Source organism: Neofelis nebulosa, chromosome 3 (genome assembly GCF_028018385.1).
Source record: "Neofelis nebulosa isolate mNeoNeb1 chromosome 3, mNeoNeb1.pri, whole genome shotgun sequence".
Classification (NCBI taxonomy): domain Eukaryota; kingdom Metazoa; phylum Chordata; class Mammalia; order Carnivora; family Felidae; genus Neofelis; species Neofelis nebulosa.
In genome coordinates this window covers 124,094,117-124,114,517 of record NC_080784.1, presented here as the reverse complement: position 1 = coordinate 124,114,517, position 20,401 = coordinate 124,094,117, and the positions used below count along the sequence as shown (strand labels likewise).

The following is a 20,401-nucleotide window of genomic DNA, read 5'->3' as shown; positions in this document are numbered from 1 at the left end:
GGAGGGGTTTGCGCCAGGCTGGAGGGCGGCGGCTTTGTGGCAGAAACCTGCCGGCTGGATGCAAAACATCTGTGTCAGGAAGGGGTTTTCCCCGTGTAACGTTAGCCCAGGCAGCGTAGATAAGGCTTATGAAGCACACATGTGGAAGGTGAGGGACCAGGAATTTAACTGGAAGCACGTGAGAAAGAGGACTGCACCATTCTGTGCGCCTTCTACACTGTGTGCGCTGTGACTTGAGGGCACGAGTAAGATCGAGCCCTTCAAAGGACTCTCCAATGATGGGAAAACTGAGTTGGGAGAAGAATGATAAAGGGGAGACGATGGAGGTACCCATTCGGGAAACTTCTAAAGGCACTATTCCAGCTGCTTTTGAAGGGTGAGTAGGATTTTTAGAGGTTGGTAGAACACAGGAAGAAACCTGCAAGGAGTACTAGTGAACGAAAAGCCTCCAGAAAGTGAACGTGTTTGATATGGTGTGGTTTAGGAGTGGCCAGAGTGGAGAGAGAGGGAAGAGGGGAATATTTGTCAGTTTACTCTTAAACTCTGATTATTGTGGATGCTGAATTATTTTAAGATAGGTCTACCAGACCACTCTTTCTCTGCTTCTCAGTCTTTTTCCTGGCTCTTTCTGCTCAGTCCTAAGGGCTGGTGATGTAAAAAAATTATGTCCAGGGGCGCCAGGGTGGCTCAGTGGGCTAAGGGTCTGACTTCCACTCCGGTCATGATTTCATGGTTGGTGAGTCCTAGCCCCGCTTTGGGCTCTGTGTATGCAGCTCAAAGCCTGGAATCTGCTTCGGAGTCTATGCCAACCACCCCACCGCCGCCTCTGCCCCTCCCCCGCTCATGCTCTGCCTGTCTCTCTCTCTCAAAAGTAAACATTAAAAAAAATTCTGCCTATTATCTTTCCCTTCACTCCACCCTCTCATCTACATTCTGAATTTTAACTTCTTTTTATTTAAGAACAGCTTCTAGGTTATGAACAAGGATGGCTGTGGTGAACTCCAGGCTTGGGCATACAACTGCTTACTAGATATGTCTTCATTTGTCATCTTTTCTCCTTAAAGGAACTCTTCTATCTTTCTGTGTCCCCACCATCCACCTACTTGTCCCAGCCAGAAACCTGGAAATCACTTCTCCCTGTCCCTGCATTCCTTAGCACCTGCATTCAATCTGGCACCAAACTCAAAATACCTCTCACATTTTGTGTCCCCCGCCCCCCACAACTGTTGCTGCTGCCTTAGTTCAGGGTCTCATTATGTCTTAACAGGATTTCTGAAAAAAGCCTCCTATCTGATGTTTTTGTTTTTAGGCCCCTGAATGTAATGCATTTCCAACTAATGCCCCCTTAGTGATCTTTCTGAAACATACATGAATTCATGCCATTTCCTTTCACCTTTTATAGTTTTTGAGTGCTGTGGATTATAAGGAAATAAATGTCATTCGACTATTTAAAAATCTTCAAGGGCTGAGAGAGGGATAAAATCCAGATGCTAGCTGGGCCAGTCAGGTTCATACATAACATGGTTCCTGCTTATCTCTACATCCTTATTTTTTGCTATTCCACTATACAGATCTCAAAACAACCTTATGGAACACTTGAATTTTCTTAAGAGGACTGTTCTCTTTTTTGATTCCAGGCATTTGTTGTGATAGAATGTCTGCTTGGAATGTAGCAAGCGTGGTTTTTTTTTTTTTTTAGTGAAAGAAAGCTTTTAACAGAGAGTTAATGTTCTTTTCCCAAATGTTGATATGTTGTCTATCTTTTGGGAGGAAACATTTGCATTTTTGTAGTGCCTTGTTAGTTTGCTAGTTTCTATTCTGGCATGTAAGGAGGTTGAAAGTTGTCACTCCATCCTAACAAGTAAAAAGCTGAACAAATGAGAAATCAAAAACTCTTTCTTAGATCTGTCAGAGAATTGAGATCACAGAGCAAGCTAATAACCCCAGAATTGGAGAGTCAAATGGGTGCAGAGAATCACAACTTATTGGAGAAGAAACTTACCTTTGGGGGAACCAGTATTGGCTTTGGAAAATGTGAAGTGTAATTGATGAATTGCTGGTGGCTTAGTGTGGATTAAGTCTGGGAGTTACGCTAGAGAGATCTACTCATAGGGGGGTCCTCACACATTTTTGACTTCAGGGAGTGTGCAGGACTTGGCCTATAAATAGGCTTTAGCTACTAGAGTTGAAACAGGGTCTTGGGCAAGCTGCTCAGTTGGGAAGGAAGGCAAGGAAATTTTTTTTTGGCTCCTTTCTTGAACCTAATGGAAATGAAAACACAAAAAATCTGTGGCATATAGAGAAAGCAGTGCTAATAGGCATAGCAGTGCTAATTTATAGCTTTGAATGTATATATTGGAAAAGAAAGATTTAAAATTAATCATCTAACATTCAACATTAGGAAAGTAGGAAAAGAAGAACATATAAAATCCAAAGTAAGTAGGAGAAAAATAATAAAATTTAGAGTAGAAATTGATGAAATTGAAAACGGGAATCAGTTGAGAAACTCAACTAAACCAAAAGCTGATTCTTTGAATGGATGAAACTGGTAAGCCTCTCACCAGGCTAATTAAGAATAAAAGAGGAGCACAAATTACTAACATGAGAAGTGAAAAAGGGACATCACTACAGATCCCATGGGCATCCAAAGGGCAATAAAGTAATACTATGAACAACTATATGTCCACAAAATTGATAACCTGGGTAAAATGGACAATTCTTTGAAAGACACAATCTGCTTAAAACTCAAAAAGAAAATGAAGCCATTTGAATAGGCTTATATCTATTAAAGACATTGAATCAGTAATTAATAACCTTCTAAAACAGAAAGCACCAGGCTCAGATGGGTTCACTGGTGAATTCTACCAACTGTTTAAGGAAGAAAATATGCCAGTTATCTACCATCTCTTCAAGAAGATAGAGGTAGAAGAAGATGGATATTTATTCATTACTTCTTTGAGGCCAGCATTACCCTGATACCAAATTTCGACAAAGCCATTACAAGAAAAAACTGCAGACCAATATCATAAACCTAGGTGCAAAAATCCTCAACAAAAGGATATCAAATTGAATCCAACAACTTATACAAAGAGTTATATGGCATGACCATGTGGGATTTGGTTGAGATATACAAGGCTGGCTCAACATTTGAAAATCCGTTAACATGATCTGTCACCAACAGGCTAAAGAAGAAAAACCATGATCATAACAGTAGATGTAGAAAAAGCATCTGAAAAAATCTAACACCTATTCATGGTAAAAACTCTTAGGAAACTTGGAATAGAAGATAACATCCTCAGCTTGATAAATAACATCTACAGCAAATATACAAGTAACAATATACTCATAAAGAGAAACTAGAAGCTTTCTTGCTAAGATCAGCCACATGGCAAGTATGTCTTCTCTCACCATTCCCTTTCAATATCTACTGGAAGTCCTAGCTGATGCAGTAAGACAAGAAAATAAAATAAAAGGTATAGTTATTGACAAGGAAGAAAGAAAAGTGTCTTTCTTTACAATTGACATGATTGCCTATGTAGAAAATCTCAAAGAATCCACATAAAGCTCCTAGAACTGATAAGTGATTATAGCAGGTTTGTAGGATACAAGGTAATATGCAAAAGTCAATTACTTTCCTATATACCAGCAATGAACAAGTGGAATTTGAAATTAAAAACAATACCATTTATATTAGCTTGTGAAAAAATGAAATACTGAGGTGTAAACCTAACAAAATATGTACAATATTTATATGGGGAAAACTATAAAATTGATGAAAGAAATCAAACAAGAATTGAATAAGTGAGAGATTGGATAGAAAGACTCAATATTGTCAATATGTCTGTTTTTTCCTACTTGATCTATAGATTCAGCACAATCCCAGTTAAAATTCCAGCAAGTTATTTTGTAGATATCAACTAACTGACTCTAAAGTTTATATGGAGAGGCTAAAGATCCAGAATAAGTCAACACGGTATTGAAGAAGAAGAGCAAAGTTGGAGGACTCATACTACCCACCTTCAACACTTACTATAAAGCTATCATTGAGACAGTGTGCTATCAGCAAAAATAGATAAATAGATCAATAAAACAGAATAGAGGGTCCAGAAATAGACCCACATAAATATAGTGAATGGTTTTTGATGACATAGCAAAAAAAATATACAATACACAATACAGGAAATAGTATATTCAAAAATGATTCCAGAACAACTGGACATATACATGCAAAAAAATGATTCTAGATACAGACCTTCATCCCTCACAGAAATTAACTCAAAACTAATCATAGATGTGAATGTAAATGTAAAACTATAAAAGTCCTACAAGGTAACATAGAAAATTTGGATGACCGTGTATGGCAATGATATTTAAATATAATAAATATAAAGGTATGATCCATAAAAGGAATAGCTGATAAGCTGGACTTCATGAAAATAAACTTATATTCTGTGAAAGATATTGTCAAGAGAATAGGACAGGCCACAGACTGGAAGAAAATATTTGCAAGGAATATTTGTAAAGGATGGTTTTCCAAAATATACAAAGAACTCTTAAAACTCAATAAGAAAACTAACAACCCAGTTGAAAAATGGGCAAAAGATTTGAACAATTTCCTCGTCACAGATGTATGTATGGCAATTAAGTATGAAAAAGTATTCAACATCTCATTAGGGAATTGCAAATCAAGACAAGAAGGTACTACTGCATACCTGTTCAAATGGCCAAAATACAAAACAATACCAAATGCAACAAGAACTCTCATTCATTGTTGGTGGCAATGCAAAATGATATGGTCACTTTGGAAGACAGTTTGACAGTTTCTTACAAAAGTGAACATATTCTTACCGTACTATCCAGCAATCATGTTCCTTGGTATTTACCCAAATGAGTTGAAACCTTATGTTTGCACAAATCTTATAGCAATTTTATTCATAATTGCCAAAACTTTCACATGGCTATGTATAGGAGCTTTATTCATAATTTCCAAAACTTAGATTCAACCAAATATCCTTTAGTAAGTGAATGGTTGAATAAACTGTGGTTCATCTAGACAGTGTAATATTGTCGAGGGCTGAAAAGACATAGAGGAATCTTAAATGCATATTACTAAATGAAAGAAGTCAATCTGAAAAGGCTGCATACTGTATGATTCAAACAATATAACATTCTGAAACAGACAAAACTATGGGTACAGTAAAAAAAAATCAGTAGTTGCTAGGGGTTGGGGGAGGGAGGGTGAATAGGTAGAATAGAGAAGATTTTTAATAGATAAGAAGTAATTAAGAAATTACTGTGTATGATACTATAATGGTAGATACATGTCATTGTACATTTGTGAAAACCCATAGAATATACAAACCCAAAATCAACCCTAACATAAAGTATGGACTTTCGGTGATGATGATGTGTCAGTGTTATCAGTTGTACCAAATGTACCAGTGTGGTGGGACATGTTGATAGTGGGGCAGGTTGTGTGTGTGTGTGTGTGTGGGGGGGGGGGCAGTAGGTACATTGGAACTCCATTCAGGTTTGCTGTGAACCCTAAAACTTCTAAAAATAAAGTATGTTAAAGAGTTACAAGTAGATGTGTAAGCCGTAACTATTTTCTATGGAAAGGAAAAATTGATATAAAGTGGAGTCAGAGGCCCTCAGTTTCATTAGGGAATTTGCTCATGTAGACTAGATTGGAAATAACCTGACCAGGTAGAGGGGAGTTTATTTGTTTATTTTGAGGGGGGAGGAGCAGAGAGAGGGAGCAAGGATCCCAAGCAGGCCAACATGGGGCTTGAACCCATGAACTGTGAGATCATGACCTGAACTAAAATCCAGAGTTGACTGCTTAATGGACTGAACCACCCACATGCCCTGAGCCTTGGAGTTCTTGGTCAAAACTGAGATAATATAAAAAATGCCCTTTTAATTTTCTATTATACTTAATCATGAAATTATACCTTGTATTTCTCCAGCCTGTCAGGTTTTCCAGAGCCTCCAGAGTTTCTGTCTGGAACATTTAAAAAAATTATTTATTTATTTTTGAAAGAGAGAGAGAGAGAGGGAGAGAGAGAATTCACGAGGGGGAGGGGGTAGAGAGAGGAAGACACAGAATCTAAAGCAGGCTCCAGGCTCTGAGCTGTGAGCACAGAGCCCAGTGTGGGGCTAGAACTCGTGAACCATGAGATCATGACCCAAGCCAAAGTCTGGTGCCCAACCAACTGAGCCACCCAGGCGCCCCTGTCTGGGACATTTTTAATAATAATAATTAAAAAAAGTCAGGCTAGAGGCTGGCTAGAGCAATCTGTTTGGTGGCAGAATGAAGTAGAGCAGAGTTTAGTGAAGTTAGACACACAGTGGGTTTTCCCATGGAGCAAATGTGGACCCTGCGAAGGGATACAGTTGTAGATAATCTTAAAAGAAACCTCACCAAAGAGATCCACCTGGAGAGGGTGGGTGACCCTGGTGGAAGTCAAGGGCTGAAGGCAGAGTTTTAGTTGGCTGGTTGTGGGAAAAATCCAACCTATAAGGGAATTGCAGGTAGGAGGTCCCCACTGGGGTAGAGAGTTCTTTGCAAAACCCACAGAAAATCCCCACTCAAGAAGGAATCCAGTATCTAGAAGGTGCTGCATCCAAAGAGTAACAGTATCAGATTGCAATAGTACTTATTGGCCGTGTAGCATATAGCTTATTTCTCCAAATTTTTCCTCCCTTCAAGTCTGGGCAATGGAAGGGGCTTGAAGCAGTAGCTGGCAAGTGGTGGGAGAAATGGAGCATGAATGTGCAAAGAAGCAAACCTCTCATTCTTTCCCCACTGCAGTTTTAACTTTCTGGGGCGGCAATGGCAGCCAAGCCAGTGGTGGTGTCCTGTGCCTAGGGGTGGTATTGTGGTTCAGTCTGTAACATCTGGAGCCTGAGGAAAAGGAAAATGGTGATCTGCATAGGCTTGGACCTAAATGTCAAGCTATATATCTCTGAAAGTGTTTTCAGGTCCTCTTGATAATACTGTGACCTAACCACTATCTTTTTTATGTTTTATTTTTTTATTAAAAAAATTTTTTTAAATGTTTTTATTTATTTTTGAGACAGAGCATGAGCAGGGGAGGGGCAGAGAGAGGAGGGGACACAGAATCTGAAGCAGGCTCCAGGCTCTGAGCTGTCAGCACAGAACCCGATGTGGGGTGTGAACTCACAGACTGTGAGATCATGACCTGAGCTGAAGCCGGACGCTCAACCAACTGAGCCACCCAGGCGCCCCCTAACCAATATCTTTTAAATAAAATTTTTTTATCATCTTAAATTAGTCAGAATTGATTTCTGTGATTTGCCTATGAAATCAGTCAAAAACAGTACCAGGAATTTTGCACGAAAACAGACCATCAGTGGGTTAATCTGGGATTAATTACCTGACCTAGTTGAGGCTTAAAGCAGTGAAAATTCAGTTGACTCTAATGAGCAGAGTGTCTCTAGGTATGCAGGGATGAACAGTTAATTAAAAAAATCAATTCTGATTTTCTGGAATGAAGTACGTATGGGAGGCAAAGCCTTGGGGACTACACAGATTTTGCCATAGAAGTGTATCAAAGTGCACAAGTCATTGAAAGCTGGAGGAGGTAGATGGTTGTTTCTAAAAGTGCTGACAGTTTAATGAAAGAGAATGGTAAATTCTGTTGCTCAATAATGTCAGGGCTTTAGTTTAGCTGCTCTGCTGTTCTCTTGTTTTCCCCATCATGGTTGTAAGATGGCTGCTACATTCCAGCCTCTCATGTCCTTATATGACAATATCCAAAGGTAGGAAGGGAAATGTCTTCACTTTACCCTCCTTTTCTTTTTTTTATTTTTAAATCAAAAGAGAAATCACTCTCCAAAGCCCTCTAGCAGACTTCCCCTTATGTCTCACTAGAACAGAGTCATATGTCTTCCCCAAATCTGTCACTAGCAAAGGAGAAGGGGATTAGACCATTCATAGTTTAATTCCTGGGGCTAAGGGAGACTCCCACCTTCCCTGAGCTCATTATTGCCTGTTTCTTGGATGAAATTGGGGTTATTTTTGTAAGGAAGTGAGGAATGGCTAATGATTTGGAAACCAGTGTTGGCAACACCATCTTTGGGCAGCTCTCACCTATTTATGGAATGACCTAAAATGTGCCAGCTTTGAGTAGAACCTAGAGCAAGAGAACTCCAGCTGGTCTAGACCACTATGAAAGCAAGCTTGATGCTTTTCTTTTATGTACTGTATGTTTTTTAAGTTTCTGTGTCAGCATCTATAGTCTCCTGATTTCAACTGATGAATGGATAAAGAAATTGTGGTTTATATACACAATGGAATACTACGTGGCAATGAGAAAGAATGAAATATGGCCTTTTGTAGCAACGTGGATGGAACTGGAGAGTGTGATGCTAAGTGAAATAAGCCATACACAGAAAGACAGATACCATATGGTTTCACTCTTATGTGGATCCTGAGAAACGTAACAGAAACCCATGGGGGAGGGGAAGGAAAAAAAAAAAAGAGGTTAGAGTGGGAGAGAGCCAAAGCATAAGAGACTGTTAAAAACTGAGAACAAACTGAGGGTTGATGGGGGGTGGGAGGGAGGAGAGGGTGGGTGATGGGTATTGAGGAGGGCACCTTTTCGGATGAGCACTGGGTGTTGTATGGAAACCAATTTGACAGTAAATTTCATATATTAAAAAATAAATAAATTAATTAATTAATTAATTAAAAAAAAAAAAAAAGTTTCTGTGTCAGGATGTTGCATGGAACCTATGCAAGCTCCAGTAGTAGAATTATGGTGGAGAACCAAGTATTTTAGAGCAAAGTCATGCTCTCTTCAGTCCTGCTTGTGATGGAAGATGCCTAACTATGAGATGCTAGGTGATCATGCTGAGTTTCTCACCATGACCTGGTTATTATTGGATGTATAGAATTATAAGGTTGGATACACCCAGGAGGATAGCATTATCAAGCAGATGTGTGTCTATAGGACTGGATCCAAGCAGATCCTGAGAAATTGACTCACACTCCTTTTGCACTTCTACCCCTATATAATCAGTTTATAGAGGAGGAAGAGAATTTCAGCATGGTTTACAATACTCTGCACAATATTCTGGCAGTTGGTAGAGGTAGATTTGGGAAATCTTGTGGGAGTATATTATATCTCTTTAAGTCCTCTTTGTCAAGAATGAAATGGCCTGAGGTATGGATCTACATTGATTGATAGGTGGTAATTAATGATTTGGTCACATGGTCAGGGTCTTTGAAGGAATGAGATTGTTAGATTGGTAATAAGGAAGCCTGAAGAAGAGGTATGTGGCTGGGCCTTTTATATTGGGCACTGTGTGTGACAAAATTTATGCTCCATGTGAATCTCACCAAAAGATCTGATTTTGGAAGAGATTATCAATTACCAGGTGAACAAGGTGACACAGCCTGGTGATACCGTTCAGCAAGTCCCCCAAGTGCTTGCTCAGCGGGCTTATAAATGTAATGCCCATAGAGGGCATAGGCCCAACAGCATAAACATTCCTTACCAAGTGGGTTCTGGCTCTGCCCTGCTGAATGTTCAGATTGATAGCAATGCCCAACAATCCTGGGTCCCCAATAGGGTATAATAATACCTAAGGGGGATTAGACAGCTATTCTGTGACAGGTTGATTGCGTTGGGTTCCTTTCATCAAGCAGGGAGCAGGAATTTGTTCTCAATGGGATCAACCCTTATTCTGGACTTAGCATTGTTTTCCCTGTCTACTATTTTTCTACTTGTGCCATCATCCATGGATTTATTAATATAAATGAAACATAGATTCAGATTCTCAGGTTAAAAAAAAAGTAAATATAAGAAAGGCGTAGTTACTCCATTATTCCATTATTATGGAATAGTTCATGATTCCACATTGTGCATGGGGGAGAAAAGGAATGTGCTAAGGATTCTCTTTTAATTTGGCAGAAAAATTAAAAGACTGCTTAGAGATACAGAGATATCACTTACAAATTATTACCAGGTCAAAGTCTTGGCTATAAGATGCTCAGAATTGCAGATTCCTCTTTGAGGTTATTTTCACAGGACAAGGCAACATTTTAAAAGTTAAAAAAGAAATTTTAATGTTTTTTTTATTTTTGAGAGAAAGAGAGCATGAGCGGGGAAGGGCAGAGAGAGAGGGAGACACAGAATCTGAAACAGGCTCCAGGCTCTGAGCTGTCAGCACAGAGCCCAATGGGGGCTTGACCTCATGAACTGAGATCATGACCTGAGCCGAAGTTGGACACTCAACCAACTGAGCCACCCAGGTGCCCCTAAATTCTTTGGAGTCTTACAAGACATTTTAGTTCAAATAACATTAACTGAGAATGGATTTCTTGTTAACAAAAAAACCAGAAGACATTCTAGTAATAGTTGTGAATATTCACACATATCTCCATATTGCTGAGGAGAACCCACAGATATTCTTGGCAACTTTTAAAATTTATTATTATTTTTTCAGAGAAAATAGACTTGAGAATCTTAATTCCAGTGTAGTTAATGTAATACAGCGTTGTATTAGTTTCAAGTGTACGGTATAGTGGTTCAACACTTCCGTATATTACTCAGTGTTCAACATAAGTGTACTCTTCATCCCCTTCACCTATTTCACCCATTCCCCGCCCCCCCCCTCGCCCCCCACCGAACTCCCCTCTGGTAACCACCTGTTTCTTCTCTGTAGTTAAGAGTCAGTTTTTTGGTTAGTCTCTTTTGGAAACCTTTTTAATTTAATGCCTTATCAAATCAGATTTTTAAAAGTAGCTTATAACATATAACTTTATTATATTTTTTTCATATCTGCAATCAGATGCCTGTTCAGCAAGAACATTCAGCTGTTCAGACCCCTGTTCAGCAGGAACAAAAAAAAAGCATTTTTATTTTTAAGGTCAGGTTCTCAAATTTTATTAGCTACATTATAAGTAGGTCTATAAAACAGAAGTTTATTGGCAGAAAGGATAAAAAATGTTATTAGCAGTAAAATAGAGGGTATAGTTTTTCTTCTATATTATGAAATGCCTATTTACTTATAATTTCCTTTTTAAAAGACCTTGAAATTTCAGAGAAGATGAATGGTCTATCTTTGGGTTCAAGTGATAGAATAATAGCATTCTGGTTTAGTAGAATTCCAGAGAGGAAATATTTAGGAATTTTATACAGCTCAATATTTGTCAATGATGGAGAAGACTAATAAAGAACATATGAATACAGCTTGCATTTACTGGTATATTATTCATACTGCATATGGAATATTGACTTTAAGTATAGAGTTATTTAATTAGAAAGAAAGAGGACATGGTGGTAGAGGAGAAAGGGATTATCCCAGCTGTCTTCAGTTGGCAGGCAGAGGGACTAAACTTTTTGATTCTCCAGAGAGCAAACTAGGGAGGCAGATCTTAGCTTTAACCATAAGAAAAAAATTGGCTTATGAGGGTGTTCAACCTAGGGTTCACTGACCACCTGTAAGACAATTTTAAAAAGTGATTTAATTATTTAATTTGGAATTGGAAAATATCCATCCTACTGGACCTAACTTTTAATATGAAAAGTTTTACAATTTCAGAATTTGAAAAACGGGACAATGGACACCTCTGTTTCTCACCTAGGTGTACCAATTAACATTTTTTGGTCACATTTACTTTCTTTTTCACACACGTACTTTTTGATGAACCATTAAAACAAATTTTTTAAATGTTTATTTTTGAGACAGAAAGAGAGTGTGAGTGGGGGAAGGGGCAGAGAGAGTGGGAGACACAGAATCTGAAACAGGCTCCAGGCTTCGAGCTGTCAGCACAGAGCCCAACACGGGGCTGAAGCTGGGAAGGGAGAGATTGTGACCTGAGTGGAAGTCGGATGCTTAACTGACTGAGCCACCCAGGAGCCCTTTTGATGAACTATTTGAAAAAAAAAATGCAAGTCTCATGAACTTTACCTCTTAATTCTTCAGCAAGTATCTCCTAATAGGGATTACTCCTTTACCTGTTACAACATCCTTAAAGTAATGTTCAACTTGAACTTCAAGATTTTTTCTGACTTGCTTATGAAGATTCTCATAATCTTCATTCTCATAATCTTGTGTTACTTTTTCCTGTAACACAGGGTTTATTCAATGAGGTTAGTAAATTCTGCCCTGCCTACCTCATATGGCACATTGCTGGAGGGCCTGCTATCTGCAAGGCACACAAAGAATATGAAAAATGTCCCTGTCCTCAAGAATTTATGGTCCAGTGAAAATTCTGGAGAATCATATGGAATAATGCACATGAAAGTACTTTTTAAAATGTCAACTATGATATAAGTGAAAGTTGTTATTCTCTCCCTGAATCCATTTTCTCCAAGAAAATAGGATCTGGTAGATGGGAAAAATGTTTAGAAAACACCAGAGGGCGCTATAGTAGCATTTAGGAAACGATAGTCTAAGATGCTTGAAGAGACCGTGAATATATCTTAAAACTGTTTTTTTTATTGTCAGAAGAACAGACTGTGATTGTATTGCCTTTTAAATTCAAGTACTGTTCACTCTATTAACAGGCATTCTTAAAGATTTGTAATAATTTCAGGCCCCCCAAAAACATTAAAACAATACACCTGAATATCTTACTACGTTAGAGAATCCAAACCTTTAAAATAATTTTTCCCCCTTTGGGATGGTCAAGTTCCATTCCAGTTTTGTTTCAGTAACTTGCCACCCTAGAAATACTGTGTGGTGCCCCTATTATTTTAAAAAGTAACATTTAAAATTGAAGAATGAATGTGAGAGCCCTCAGGAGAGACAATTGTCAGTAGTTGGGAGGTTTGTTTTTTTTATGTCTTTCTAGTGTGCAGTTTTTAAATGGAAGTTTTCTGCACATTGCCAAATGCATTACTTGTACATGATTTTGGTTGTTCCTGGAGTATCATATAGATTCAGCATTCATTTCTCATTTTTAAAGTTTATTTAGTTTGAGATAGTGCATGTGTGCACAAGCAGGCGAGGGTCAGAGAGAGAGGGAATACGTGCTGCCTGTCTGCACAGAGCCTGGTGCAAAGCTCCATCTCAGGAACCGTGAGATCACAGCCTGAGTCACCCAGGTACCCCATCATTCATCATTTCTCATTTTAAGAGAGAGACGTTTGGGTAACTTAGGCATTAGGTGTACATTTCGAAGAATTATACTGTAACTACATTTATTAAGAGTTTCAGCTTGATGCATGGATTAGAAGAAAGGCCTTTGCTGCACACGTGGGCATGTAAGCAGGGGGGTGTGCAGAGAGAGAGAGAGAGAGAGAGAGAGAGAGAGATGGGGACTGATGATCCCAAATAGGCTCTGCACTGAAAGCAGAGTGCCCAAATGTGTGGCTCAAATTCAGGAACCAGTGAGATCTTGACCTGATCCAAAATCATAGGCTTAACTGACTGAGCTACCCAGGTAGTCCTCAAGGTTAAGCTTTAAACCTCATACATATCACTCTGGGCTTTCACTGATTCTGTAATATATAATGTAAGTAATTTTAACAGCCTTGTGAAGAAAAATTGAGTTTTTTTTGCTTTTTATTTTGTTTTGTTTTCCAAATCACAGAACCACACTTGGAAAATTAGAAGACTGATAGAGGCAGGGGCCACTGACTGCAGGAGTGATTGCAGAGATAGAGGGAAGGAGGGAGGGAGAGAAATTACTGTGTCACAACTTGGCATAAAAATTAATTCTCATAGTGACTGTCTGAGTTATTGGGATTAACTTTGTGTTTCCCTATTGTAAGAGGAGTGTAGAAAATGTTTTGGAAAAATATCATTCAGAAGGGCTAATATAAACTGGATACTTGTGAGGATAAACTTGGATGTCAAGCACCGTGTATTTATTGAGCATCTCTAACAGAGGGATATTGTTCTGTCTTCAAGAAGTTTACAAATATATACTTGAAAAATTAACATTGTTAATTCAAACATTGTTCTGTCTTCAAGCAGTTTACAAATATATACTTGAAAAATTAACAATGGAAGCAACACGTGTTAAGATTTCTATAAAGACAGTAAGAACTGAAGGAGATCAGGGAAGGAAAACAGCTCTGTGGCTGCCAAGTGCTGAAAAAGAGGTGGGTCTCAAGCTAGGCTGCGGAATGATTGAGGGCAGGAGGCAAGGGGATGAGGAGACAGAACACAGCTGACACAGGGAAAAAGGGAGTCACCTGTGGGGTGTGCCCTACTCCCCACAATGCCAACAGAGGAAGCATTTACAGACAGATTAACTGGCTTCCATTTCTAAGAAAAGAGAATCTTAAGTAAGCAGGAATGTAAGTTTCTACTTTGAGATAATATCACCCTCCTCAGCCAGAGCTTCAGAAAAGTTTATCTTTTCTCAGACTTCAGCATGGTAAACATTTAAAAATAAAACTAGTGAGTTTCAGGAATTATGCTGAACCAATACCTAGTCTTTGTTACTCACAAAATTATTATCTGTCTTATCCTTAACGTGTCCATTGTAGCATCTATGACTATAATTGTTTGAAAACGCTCATTTTGCTTTTCATAGAAATCTTCTTTTTTCCCTTCTTTTGCCTCAAAAGCCTATATAAATCTTATTGTCTGTTATATCTTGTAACTTTTTACTTACTACGTTACTTTATTATAGGTACTTTGCTGTTTGCCACTTTCATTGATTATTAAAAATACTTAGTGCAGAGGAAACCTGGCAAGATGGCGGCATAGGAGGACTCTGGGCTCACCTCATCCTGCTGATCACTTAGATTCCACCCACATCTACCTAAATGACCCAGAAAACTGCCAGAAGACTAGCAGAACGGACTCTCCGGAGCCAAGTGTCGACAAGAAGCCCACGGAAGAGGGTAGGAAGGGCAGAGAGGCGGTGCGCGCTACACTGACTGGCGGGAGGGAGTCGAGGCGGTGGAGGGGCAGCCCGTCTGGCAAGGCAGAGCCCCCGAGTCTGACTTGCAAAAGTGGAGGGGCCAGACTGCGTGAGTTCTGACAGCCAGTGGGACTTAACATCTGGAATGTTAAAAGTCAACAGCTCTGCTCTAGGAGAGCGGTGAGGGCGAGACAAAACCAGGAGGGAGAGTTGTTGAGCCCTGGAAGACAGAGCTCAGCTCTGTGGGGGAACAAAAGCGCTGGCAAGTGCCATTTCCCTGTCCCATCCCCCAGCTGAAATTCCAAAGGGAACCAGTTCCCGTCACCGAACTTGCTTGCACCACGCAAATGCCTAATGCTGTGCTTCTGTGGATCCATCCCTCCGACAGGCCTTCTTCCCTTCTGGTGCTGCCAGGACCCCTCCCACAGGGGAACACTGATGGCAAAGCTAGCTAAGCCTGCCCTTCCAGCCCCTGTGCACTTTGAGGATCCACCCTGGCTAATACGCCTTTGACCACATCCCATCGAAGCAGTACCACAAGCATGGCAGTGTGCAAGTAGCCCAGACAGGGGCCACACCACTCCAGGGTGAGTCCTGCCCTTGGGAGAGGGGAAGATAAGGTACACATCAGTCTGACTGTGGCCCCAGCAGTGGGCTGGAGGCAGACATAGGGTCTGGCTGCAGCCCCGCCCACCAACACAAGTTACTCCAGACAGCACAAGGGAAGTGCCCTGCAGTTTGGAGCTACTGCAGGGACTACCCAAAATGACGAAATGGAAGAATTCTCTACAAAAGAAACTCCAAGAAGTAGCAACGGCTAACGAATTGATCAAAAACGATTTAAACAATATAATGGAACAAGAATTTGGAATAATAGTCATAAAATTAATTGCTGGGCTTGAAAAAAGCATAGAGGACAGCAGAGAATCTATTGCTACAGAGATCAAGGTACTAAGAAATAGTCATGAAGAGCTAAAAAATGCTATAAATGAGGTGCAACATAAAATGGAGGTGACCATAGCACAGATCGAAGAGGCAGAGGAGAGAATAGGTGAATTAGAAGATAAAATTATGGAAAAAGAGGAAGCTGAGAAAAAGATAAAAAATCCAGGAGTATGAGGGGAGAAATAGAGAACTAAGTGATGCACTCAAACAGAACAATATCTGTATCATAGGAATTCCAGAAGAAGAAGAAGAAGAGAGAGAAAGGGGCTGAAGGTGTACTTGAAGAAATCATAGCGAAGAACTTCCCTGATCTGGGGAAGGAAAAAGGCATTGAAATCCAAGAGGCACAGAGAACTCCCTTCAGACATAACTTGAATCAATCTTCTGCATGACATATCATAGTGAAACTGGCAAAATACAAGGATAAAGAGAAAATTCTGAAAGCAGCTAGGGATAAACAGGCTCTAACTTACAAAGGTAGATATATAAGAATAGTAGGTCTGCTACCTATCTACTGAAACTTGGCAGGCCAGAAAGGAATGGCAGGAAATCTTCAATGTGATGAACAGAAAAAATATGCAGGCGAGAATCCTTTATCCAGCAAGTCTGTCATTCAGAATAGAAGGAGAGATAAAGGTCTTCCCAAACAAACAAAAACTGAAGGAATTCGTCACCACTAAACCAACCCTACAAGGATCCTAAGGAGGACTCTGTGAGTGAAATGTTGCAAGGACCACAAAGTACCAGAGACATCACTACAAGCATGAAACCTACAGACATCACACTGACTCTAAACCCATATCTTTCTATAATAACACTGAATGTAAATGGACTAAATGCTCCAACCAAAACACACAAAGTATCAGAATGGATCAAAAAACAAGACCCATCTATTTGCTGTCTACAAGAGACTCATTTTAGACCTGAGGACACCTTCAGATTGAAAGTGAGGGGATGGAGAACTCTCTATCATGCTACTGCAAGTCAAAAGAAAGCTGAGTAGCTATATTTCTATCAGACAAACTAGACTTTAAATTAAAGGCTGTAACAAGAGATGAAGAAGGGCATTATATAATAATTACAGGGTCTATCCATCAGGAACAGCTAACAATTATAAGTGTCTATGCGCCGAATACGGGAGCCCCCAAATATACAAAACATTCATAAACATAAGCAACCTTATTGATAAGAATGTGGTAATTGCAGGGGACTTTAATACTCCACTTACAACAATGGATAGATCACCTAGACACAGGATCAATAAAGAAACAAGGGCCCCGAATAATACACTGGATCAGATGGACTTGACAGATATATTTAGAACTCTGCATCCCAAAGCAACAGAATATACTTTCTTCTCAAGTGCACATGGAACATTCTCCAAGATAGATCACATACTGGGTCACAAAACAGCCCTTCATAAGTATAAAAGAATTGAGATCATACCATGCACGCTTTCAGATGACAATGCTATGAAGCTTGAAATCAACCATAGGAGAAAGTCTGGAAAACCTCCAAAAGCATGGAGGTTAAAGAACACCCTACTAAGAATGAATGGGTCAACCAGGCAATTAGAGAAGAAATTAAAAAATATATGGAAACAAACGAAAATGAAAATACAACAATCCGAATGCTTTGGGATGCAGCAAAGGCAGTCCCGAGAGGAAAATACATTGCAATCCAGGCCTATCTCAAGAAACAAGAAAAATCCCAAATACAAAATCTAACAGCACATCTAAAGGAACTAGAAGCAGAACAGCAAAGACACCCCAAACCCAGCAGAAGAAGAGAAATAATAAAGATCAGAGCAGAAATAAACAATATAGAATCTAAAAAAACTGTAGAGCAGATCAACGAAACCAAGAGTTGGTTTTTTTTTTTTTTTTTTTTTTTTTTTCAACGTTTTTTATTTATTTTTGGGACAGAGAGAGACAGAGCATGAATGGGGGAGGGGCAGAGAAAGAGGGAGACACAGAATCGGAAACAGGCTCCAGGCTCCGAGCCGTCGGCTCAGAGCCTGACGCGGGGCTCGAACTCACAGACCGCGAGATCGTGACCTGGCTGAAGTCGGACGCCTAACCGACTGCGCCACCCAGGCGCCCCTCCCAAGAGTTGGTTTTTTGAAAAAATAAACAAAATTGATAAACCTCTAGCCAGGCTTCTCAAAAAGAAAAGGGGGATGACCCAAATAGAAAAAATTATGAAAGAAAATGAAATTATTACAACCAATCCCTCAGAAATACAAGCAATTATCAGGGAATACTATGAAAGATTATATGCCAACAAACTGGACAACCTGGAAGAAATGGACAAATTCCTAAGTACCCACCCACTTCTAAAACTCAAATAGGAAGAAATAGAAAACTTGAACAGACCCATAACCAGCAAAGAAATTGAATCAGTTATCAAATATCTCCCAACAAATAAGAGTCCAGGACCAGCTGGCTTCCCTGGGGAATTCTACCAGACATTTAAAGCAGAGATAATATCTATCTTTCTCAAGCTGTTCCAAAAAATTGGAAGGAAAACTTCCAGACTCATTCTATGAAGCCAGCATTACTTTGATTCCTAAACCAGACAGAGACCCAGTAAAAAAAGAGAACTACAGGCCAAGATCCCTGATGAATATGGATGTAGAAATTCTCAACAAGATACTAGCAAATCGAATTCAACAGCATATAAAAAGAACTATTCACCATGATCAAGTGGGATTCATTCCCGGGCTGCAGGGCTGGTTCAACATTCGCAAATCAATCAGTGTAATACATCACATTAATAAAAGAAAAGATAAGAACCATATGATCCTGTCAATTGATGCAGAAAAAGCATTTGACAAAATTCAGCATCCTTTCTTAATAAAAACCCTCGAGAAAGTTGGGATAGAAGGAACATACTTAAACATCTTAAAAGCCATTTATGAAAAGCCCAAAGCTAATATCATCCTCACTGGGGAAAAACTGAGAGCTTTCCCCCTGAGATCAGGAACACGATAGGGATGTTCACTCTCACCGCTATTGTTTAACGTAGTGTTGGAAGTTCTAGCATCAGCAATAAGACAACAAAAAGAAATCAAAGGCATCAAAATTGGCAAAGATGAAGTCAAGCTTTCGCTTTTTGCAGAGGACATGATATTATATATGGAAAACCCGGTAGACTCCACCATCTGTTAGAACTGATACATGAATTCAGCAAAGTCACAGGATAAAAAATCAATGTACAGAAATCAGTTGCATTCTTATACACTAATAATGAAGCAACAGAAAGACAAATAAAGAAACTGATCCCATTCACAGTTGCACCAAGAAGCATAAAATACCTAGGAATAAACCTAACCAAAGATGTACAAGATCTGTATGCTGAAAACTATAGAAAATTTATGAAGGAAATTGAAGAAGATACAAAGAAATGGACAAACATTCCATGCTCATGGATTGGAAGAATAAATATTGTCAAAATGTCAATACTACCCAAAGCTATCTACACATTCAATGCAATCCCTGTCAAAATTGCACCAGCATTCTTCTCGAGGCTAGAACAAGCAATCCTAAAATTCATATGGAACCACAAAAGGCCCCGAATAGCCAAAGTAATTTTGAAGAAGAAGACCAAAGCGGGAGGCATCACAATCCCAGACTTTAGCCTCTACTACAAAGCTGTCATCATCGAGACAGCATGGTATTGGCACAAAAACAGACACATAGACCAATGGAATAGAATAGAGAACCCAGAATTGGACCCACAAAAGTATGGCCAACTAATCTTTGACAAAGCAGGAAAGAATATCCAATGAAAAAAAGACAGTCTCTTTAACAAATGGTGCTGGGAGAGCTGGACAGCAACATGCAAAAGAATGAAACTAGACCACTTTCTCACACCATTCACAAAAATAAACTCAAAATGGATAAAGGACCTGAATGTGAGACAGGAGACCATCAAAACCCTAGGGGAGAAAGCAGGAAAAGACCTCTCTGACCTCAGCTGCAGCAATTTCTTACTTGACACATCTCCAAAGGCAAGGGAATTAAAAGCAAAAATGAGGGGCGCCTGGGTGGCTCAGTCGGTTAAGCGTCCGACTTCGGCTCAGGTCATGATCTCACGGTCCGTGGGTTCGAGCCCCGCGTTGGGCTCTCTGCTGACAGCTCAGAGCCTGGAGCCTGTTTCGGATTCTGTGTCTCCTTCTTTCTGTGACCCTCCCCCGTTCACGCTCTGTCTCTGTCTCAAAAATAAATAAACGTTAAAAAAAAAATTAAAAAAAAAAAAAAGCAAAAATGAACTATTGGGACCTCATGAAGATAAAAAGCTTCTGCACTGCGAAGGAAACAATCAACAAAACTAAAAGGCAATGAACGGAATGGGAAAAGATATTTGCAAATGACATATTGGACAAAGGCTAGTATCCAAAATCGATAAAGAACCCACCAAACTCCACACCTGAAAAACAAATAACCCAGTGAAGAAATGGGCAGAAAACATGAATAGACAGTTCTCTAAAGAAGACATAGATGGCCAGCAGGCACATGAAAAGATGCTCAACGTCGCTCCTCATCAGGGAAATACAAATCAAAACCACACTCAGATATCACCTCACGCCAGTCAGAGTGG

General features: G+C 39.5%; 1 long non-coding RNA gene across 1 annotated transcript; it reads right to left on the bottom strand.

Annotated features, from left to right (window-relative positions):
- Positions 1 to 13,524: 13,524 nt before the first annotated feature.
- On the bottom strand, positions 13,525 to 14,627 carry LOC131507293 (uncharacterized). The gene is made up of 2 exons (XR_009259431.1): positions 13,937 to 14,627; positions 13,525 to 13,883 (listed from the first exon to the last, which is right to left on the bottom strand). It is a non-coding gene; the product is annotated as an uncharacterized LOC131507293 (long non-coding RNA).
- Positions 14,628 to 20,401: the final 5,774 nt, after the last annotated feature.